The sequence below is a fragment of the Vidua chalybeata genome, chromosome 8, assembly GCF_026979565.1.
Source record: "Vidua chalybeata isolate OUT-0048 chromosome 8, bVidCha1 merged haplotype, whole genome shotgun sequence".
Lineage (NCBI taxonomy): Eukaryota > Metazoa > Chordata > Aves > Passeriformes > Viduidae > Vidua > Vidua chalybeata.
The window spans coordinates 1-6,631 of record NC_071537.1 but is presented as its reverse complement, the minus strand read 5'-3'; the positions used below and the strand labels follow the sequence as shown (position 1 = coordinate 6,631).

The window sequence follows — 6,631 nt, the reverse complement described above, 5'->3', positions numbered from 1 at the left end:
TATTTTTAGGATGTCAAGGTAGATAGCAGCAGACAAGGTCAAGTGTGCAAGGTCAGTGAGCAGTGGACAGAAGCAGTTGTTCTCGCACAGGTCTCAATTTCTGGTGCACCTCTAACCATCCGTTCTCATTTGTGTGCTTTAGACCATCCACTCGGTGTACGCTAAGCCCCTGTCATCAGGTGGCGGACGGACCGGGTTTCCTGCACTCGTGAGCCCTCCGGAAGTATGACGGGACCCCGTGATGAAGCCCACACATCTTGTATTTCAAGGTCCCGTCTGGGTAGCTCACGGGAACGGCCGAGGAGCTGCGGTGAGTCGGGGAGGTAGGGAGGAGGAGAGGGGGTCCACTCCAGTTTCAGCCGTGCCCAGTCACCTTGTCTCCACTTAACCTAGGCGTACCTCGTGACGGCAGCGTCGGCCTCGGAGCACGGCCGAAGCGTGCGGCCAGAACGCCAGGGCCCTCTTAGGAGAAGGTGAGTAGCAGAATTGTCAGGTTTTGGCCCATGTGCTGTTAAGATTGTGCACTGATGTTTCCTTTTCTTTGTCTTGGCAGACGAAGAGATAAGAGGTGACAGCTGGAACTTCCCAGACGGGGAGGTGGCCTTCTTTTGCACTCGACAGGGATTTGCACGCCCAGAAGTGTGCAAGATAAGTCGAGGGCTACGACCCACTGAGGGGAGGGAAGCGGGGTGCTGGCTTGGGACTGCCTGGAAGGGATTTTTGAGTCTGCTTTGGAGATGGGGATGTCTAAGAAGCGTCTCATTAGGCCACCTAAAGGGAAAGCGTCTCTTTTTAATCTCAGCGCTGAGGTGCGCAGGGCAGAGCAGTTCCGGCGTGGGTCGTGTCACTTGTCTCTTGTGCATTCTGTGTTGTTTGGGTCTGTCACGTCACTTGTCTTTTTTTACCTTAGCTGTCTGAGGGTCATCTTGGCATCTGTGATCTTTGCGTTCCTCGGCCCGGCACCAACGCCACAGGCCTTTTGACTCGGGAGTCCCGACAGGCATCGCAGTCGTATCTGTCTTTAGAAGCATCCGGTCGGATGTCTTTTAAGGTCTCGTTCTGAGCGGTAGCGACAGCCGCACACCCCAACGATCCATTATAGCGGCTTAGGACTCGTGAGAATGCCAAGCTAGGTAGCTCATTCTTACCGTAGGCTTTTCAGGCATCCGCTCTTGCAGTTCTCGGAAGACATAGTTTTCTTAGCATCTTCTTCCTGCAGGGTTCTTTGAGCCTCATCGGCTCCGAGCTGTCCGTCTCACCTAGGTCATCTCCTTCCGCAATCTCTCTGTCCTCGCGGGCATTTTTCTCGCCAAGAGATTTTTCTCCTCGTGGCGTCCCCTCGTTTGTCGTGTCCTGTCCTGTGTCACGGGTGTCTGCACGTATTTGTCCCGGAGCTGCTCTGTCCTGCTGCATAGCCTGGTGTAATTGCACAAGTCCTGGAGACCTGCAATTTGGAATGGGGGATGTAGTTGTATTCTAGATGGTATTCCTAGATTCACACAGGATGCTTGGACCTGTTAAGTTATCCTACAGTTGTTTGAATTTTCTCCTGACTTTCTTTCAGATGCAGACATTTAAGGTCTGTGGCAGAGCGCCCCTCCTGGGTCAGGGGGTTTTCCCTGAGAAGGTCAGTCGCTGTTTGTATTTGCAGGGGAAGCATAAATGGTGACTATGTTACAGCGCTGTTCTTTGTCTATTATTAGGAAGTCCAGGCAGATAGCTGCAGTCAAGGCCAAGTGTGCCAGGTGAGCAGTGGACAGAAGCACTTGTTCTCGCACAGGTCTCAGTTTCTGGTGAAAGTCTAAGCATCCCCTTTTTCTTTTTTTTTTTTTATTTTATTTTAGGCAGTCCTCTTGCAAGATGTCTCTGATCCCAGATGTCTGAGGCCAGGTGGGTGCAAGCTTAAGGTGTAGGTGGGCGTACTTGTCAGGTCAGGGTGGTGGTCTTTTCTCAGTATCTCAGTGTGGTTTTTTTTTGCTTTGTTTCTTTGCAGGTGTCATTGCCGCCCTAGGCGTGTGAAGGAACAGAGTCAAGCGGGTGAGTCGGCATTTAGGCAGGGTGACTCATAGGTGACCGTTATGCGGCAGCACGCTAAGCCTGTACCTTTTCCTTTTGTAGGTATCCTCCTGGCAGCCTGTTGAGTCGCATCAAGATTTCAGGTGAGCCGGGGCAGTGGTGCGTCAGAGTTCCGGGGATTCCTCTTTTGCAGGGCGCTAGTTGCATTTTCTGTTTTGTCTTAGGTATCGTGAGGAGGCGCATAGCTGAAGTTTGGAAACGGCAGCACCGAAGCGGATGTAGAGAACATGTCGCCGTCCACGTCCGCCTGATGATGGATTTTGTCCGGTCGTCTTGCAAAAGCTAAGTGTCGGGGCCAGTAGGTGGGAGAAGGGGAAAAACCTTTAGTATCACAGGAGACAATTAGATGTTAGGTTAGAGGAGAGGCCCATAGTGGGACGGGCCCCTCGGAAGCAGAGGGAGAGGGTTTCTCCTCAGCCTCACCAGAGTCTTTGCCGGGCAGGGCAGTTCCGATCCGTCTTCGCGTCCTCGCGAGGTTTGCGTCGGCGGCCTTCTTCGACTCTCGACATCGTCGTGGATCTTTTCACCCGAGGAGCCCGCCTTCACGTCCGGAGCTATAGCCACGGTCACGCCGTAGTCATCGCTTTCTCGTCTAGGCCTACTGAGCTTCTTAGGCTTCCTCTTAAGTCCTTTGGCACTAACATCTTGAAAGGAGTTAAATTTCATCATCACATGCTATTGCCCTAGGGCTTTCTTTCCTTTGGCATCATCGGCCTATGACTCATCTTGGACTAGCAATCTTGGGTCCATAAGGTGGAACTGCCAGGCAGTTTCCACTCGTGTCTGTGTTATGTCGTCCGTGTCTGTGTTATGTCGTCCGTGTCTGTGTTATGTCGTCCGTGTCTGTGTTATGTTGTCCGTGTCCATTGATTTCTGCGTCATAGGCCTTTGTTACATCTCGAGGCTTTATCGGCGTTGTTCTCTGCCGTATCGGCCATATTTTACTCGTGTACCTTCCTGGATATCGCTTATTCCAGCATCGTTACATTTCTACTTTTTGAGACGGGAAGAAGTACAGGAGACGTTCTCATCCATCTTCCTTCTCACCTTTGGTAGCGCCTTCTCTTCCCGTGCCATTCTCTCGGACTTCTAGAGGGAGCATATTAGACCCTCATCACCTGACCGCAGTAGTTCCGTAGCTTGCGCCTTCTCAAAGGGTATAGGGCTCAACAATTAATCTTCCGGAGAGTTACGTCAAGTCCTCACTTATATTGTATCTACGTCGGCTTATATTGTACGTGCTTAGGTTGTACCTACCTATGTTGGCTTATACTGTATGTGCTTATATTGTATGTACTTATGTCGTATGTACCTATGTCGGTTTATATTGTATGTACTTATACTGTATGTACCTACGTTGGCTTATATTGTGCATATATTGTATGTACCTACCTTGGCTTATGTTGTACAAGCCTCTGTCGTGCCACTTACGATCGGAGCTGCCCTGCCCAGGCACGTAGTCACGGTTAGGTAGAGCAGTTATAAAACTTTACAGTTCATCTGTCTTCTATGGGGGTTTTGGGTACAAAATTTATGGACCCGGAGCGGGAATAGCTCCTAGCCGTCAGATAGTCACTCGTCGTCTCTGTCGTCTCGCAGGTCCCCGGGTCCCTACACGTTATCCCGGAATCCACCGCCGGACATCGAAGAGCCGCGGTCAGAAGACGCGTCAAAGCGTCAAGGTAGCGTTTCAAGTAAGGGTCGCGGTCAGGGTGTGAGCGGAAGAGCACGTGAGAGAGCGTGATTGTCCGTGTCTGTCTGTGAGAGCTTGCGTCTGCAGGCGTGAGTGTGTGTCGACCGGTTCTAACCTTGTGCGTATGGCCTTTGCCTTTCAGGTTTTTCAGCTCATTTTTAAATTTAGAATAAAAAATCCCCAGCCGGGGGGTTTTTTTTTTTTCCCCCCGGCTGGGTTTTTTTTTCCTCGGTCCCGGCCGGTCCGCGAGGCGACGTTCATCGCCAAAGTTCGGAGGCGGACCGTCCCGGGACCGGGGTTTTCGTCAGGCAGGAGAATTTTTTCGGAGGCTCCCGGGAACCACGTTCCCGAGGAGCGTCGTGCATGCGTGTCGATGGCCGGGGGTTAGGGGAGCGGTTGAGACGAGAGCGAGGGTGGGTTTGTGCGTGAGCTGAAGGAGGGCTCTGTGTGTGTGTGTTTGCGTGTGTGTGTCGACCGGTTCTAACCTTGTGCGTATGGCCTTTGCCTTTCAGGTTTTTCAGCTCATTTTTAAATTTAGAATAAAAAATCCCCAGCCGGGGGGTTTTTTTTTTTTTTCCCCCCGGCTGGGTTTTTTTTTCCTCGGTCCCGGCCGGTCCGTGAGGCGACGTTCATCGCCAAAGTTCGGAGGCGGACCGTCCCGGGACCGGGGTTTTCGTCAGGCAGGCGGATTTTTCCGGAGGCTCCCGGGAACCACGTTCCCGAGGAGCGTCGTGCATGCGTGTCGATGGCCGGGGGTTAGGGGAGCGGTTGAGACGAGAGCGAGGGTGGGTTTGTGGGTAAGTTGAAGGAGGGCTCTGTGTGTGTGTCGACCGGTTCTAACCTTGTGCGTATGGCCTTTGCCTTTCAGGTTTTTCAGCTCATTTTTAAATTTAGAATAAAAAATCCCCAGCCGGGGGGTTTTTTTTTTTTTCCCCCCGGCTGGGTTTTTTTTTCCTCGGTCCCGGCCGGTCCGCGAGGCGACGTTCATCGCCAAAGTTTGGAGGCGGACCGTCCCGGGACCGGGGTTTTCGTCAGGCAGGAGGATTTTTTCAGAGGTTCCCGGGAACCACGTTCCCGAGGAACAACGATTGCCGGGGCTTAACGGAGCGGTTGAAACGATAGCGACAGTGAGTTTGTGTGCAATGTGAAGGAGGCGGTCACGGTGGATGACTGTTGGTTTCTGTGTGCTATTTTTGTTTGGTCTTTCCTCTAACAATCAATGAAAATGTAATGTAAATAGAAAAAAGGTTATATTGTGTTAATGTGCGTTCGTTGTCTATTGCCCCGTATTGTTCCGTGTTTGCATTTGCTGCTGCATTTCCACATACGGTTCTGTACGTAAGTGGGATTTCTACCGGTCAGCGTACGGATTGTATCTACGCTCCCATCGGTATACATTGTTTCCATGTATTTTGCTGGAGTGTAAATAAAAAAAATCATTCAATAAAGTTGAATCAACCCTAACAATGATGCCCCCCGCTCCCTTCCCCTCCCCCTTTGGCTCCTGTGTTTTTTTGGTGCGGTTTAGTCATTTTTTTTTTCCCACTGTATTTCTTCCTTTGCTTCTTCTATTAGTTTTCTTTCTGTCACGTCATTTCTGTCCGTCCCTAAGTTTGTTTCTGTTTCTTACTGATTCTAACTGTCTCTCTCTGCTTCTCTATTTCCCTGTATGTCTTTTCTTCTGTTTCTCTATTTCACTATGTCTAACTATTTATTTTTCTCTGTAGTTGATGCTTTTACTCTTTATTTCTTTTTCTCTCTGGCTTCTCTTCTTTTTTTTCTGTATTGTTTTGTCCTCTTCTTCACTCTCACTGTCTTTCTTTTTCACTCTAACCCTTCTCATTTTTTACTCTGTGCCATTCTTTTCCTATTTCATTTCCTCTCTCTTTCTCTCCTTCTCTCCTTAAAGTCTCCTTCTCTCCTAAAACTCTCTTTCTCTCTTTAAACTCTCCTTCTCTTCTAAAACTCTCTTTGTCTCTTTCTCTCCTAAAACTCTCTCTGTTTGTCTCTTTCTCTCCTAAAACTCTCTTTCTGTCTTTCTCTGCTAAAACTGTCTTTCTCTCCTAAAACTCTCTTTCTCTCTTTCTCTCCTAAAACTCTTTCTCTCTTTCTGTCCTAAAACTCTTTCTCTCTCTTTTTCTCTCCTAAAACTCTATTTCTGTGTTTCTCTCTTTTTTTCTCCTAAAACTCTCTTTCTCTCTTTCTCTCTTTCTCTCTTTCTGTCTTTCTCTCCTAACTCTCTTTCTCTCTTTCTCTCCTCTCTTTCTGTTCTAACTCTGTTTCTGTCTTTCTCTCCTAACTCTGTCTTTTTCTTTCTTTCCATCTTTTAATTTCTAACTTTGTTTCCCTTTCTAGCTTTCAAAAAGCAGCAGTAGAAACTTTCAGGCTCCCTGGGAGTAAAACAAAAAACAAACTTTAAATAATTATTAAAAAAAAAATTTACTCCCCGGGAGCCTGAAATTTTCTACTGCTGCACCGGACATATAGTTTTTCTTCTTTTTCATACATACCTATACACCCCCTAATTAGTGCTCCACCTGGCAGGTACCCCAATCAGGGTTGGGGGGCGGGTCAGGGGGAGGGCTTAGGGTTGGGGGGCGGGTCAGGGGGAGGGCTTAGGGTTGGGGGGCGGGTCAGGGGGAGGGCTTAGGGTTGGGGGGCGGGTCAGGGGGAGGGCTTAGGGTTGGGGGGCGGGTCAGGGGGAGGGCTTAGGGTTGGGGGGCGGGTCAGGGGGAGGGCTTAGGGTTGGGGGGCGGGTCAGGGGGAGGGCTTAGGGTTGGGGGGCGGGTCAGGGGGAGGGCTTAGGGTTGGGGGGCGGGTCAGGGGGAGGGCTTAGGGTTGGGGGGCGGGTCAGGGGGAGGG

At 50.2% G+C, this 6,631-nt stretch overlaps 1 long non-coding RNA gene across 1 annotated transcript; it reads left to right on the top strand.

Moving 5' to 3' along the window:
• Nucleotides 1-592: 592 nt before the first annotated feature.
• Nucleotides 593-5,217, top strand: LOC128791896 (uncharacterized). Its single transcript, XR_008432215.1, has 6 exons — nt 593-1,627; nt 1,704-1,745; nt 1,845-1,890; nt 1,994-2,037; nt 2,119-2,159; nt 2,241-5,217. It is a non-coding gene; the product is annotated as an uncharacterized LOC128791896 (long non-coding RNA).
• Nucleotides 5,218-6,631: the final 1,414 nt, after the last annotated feature.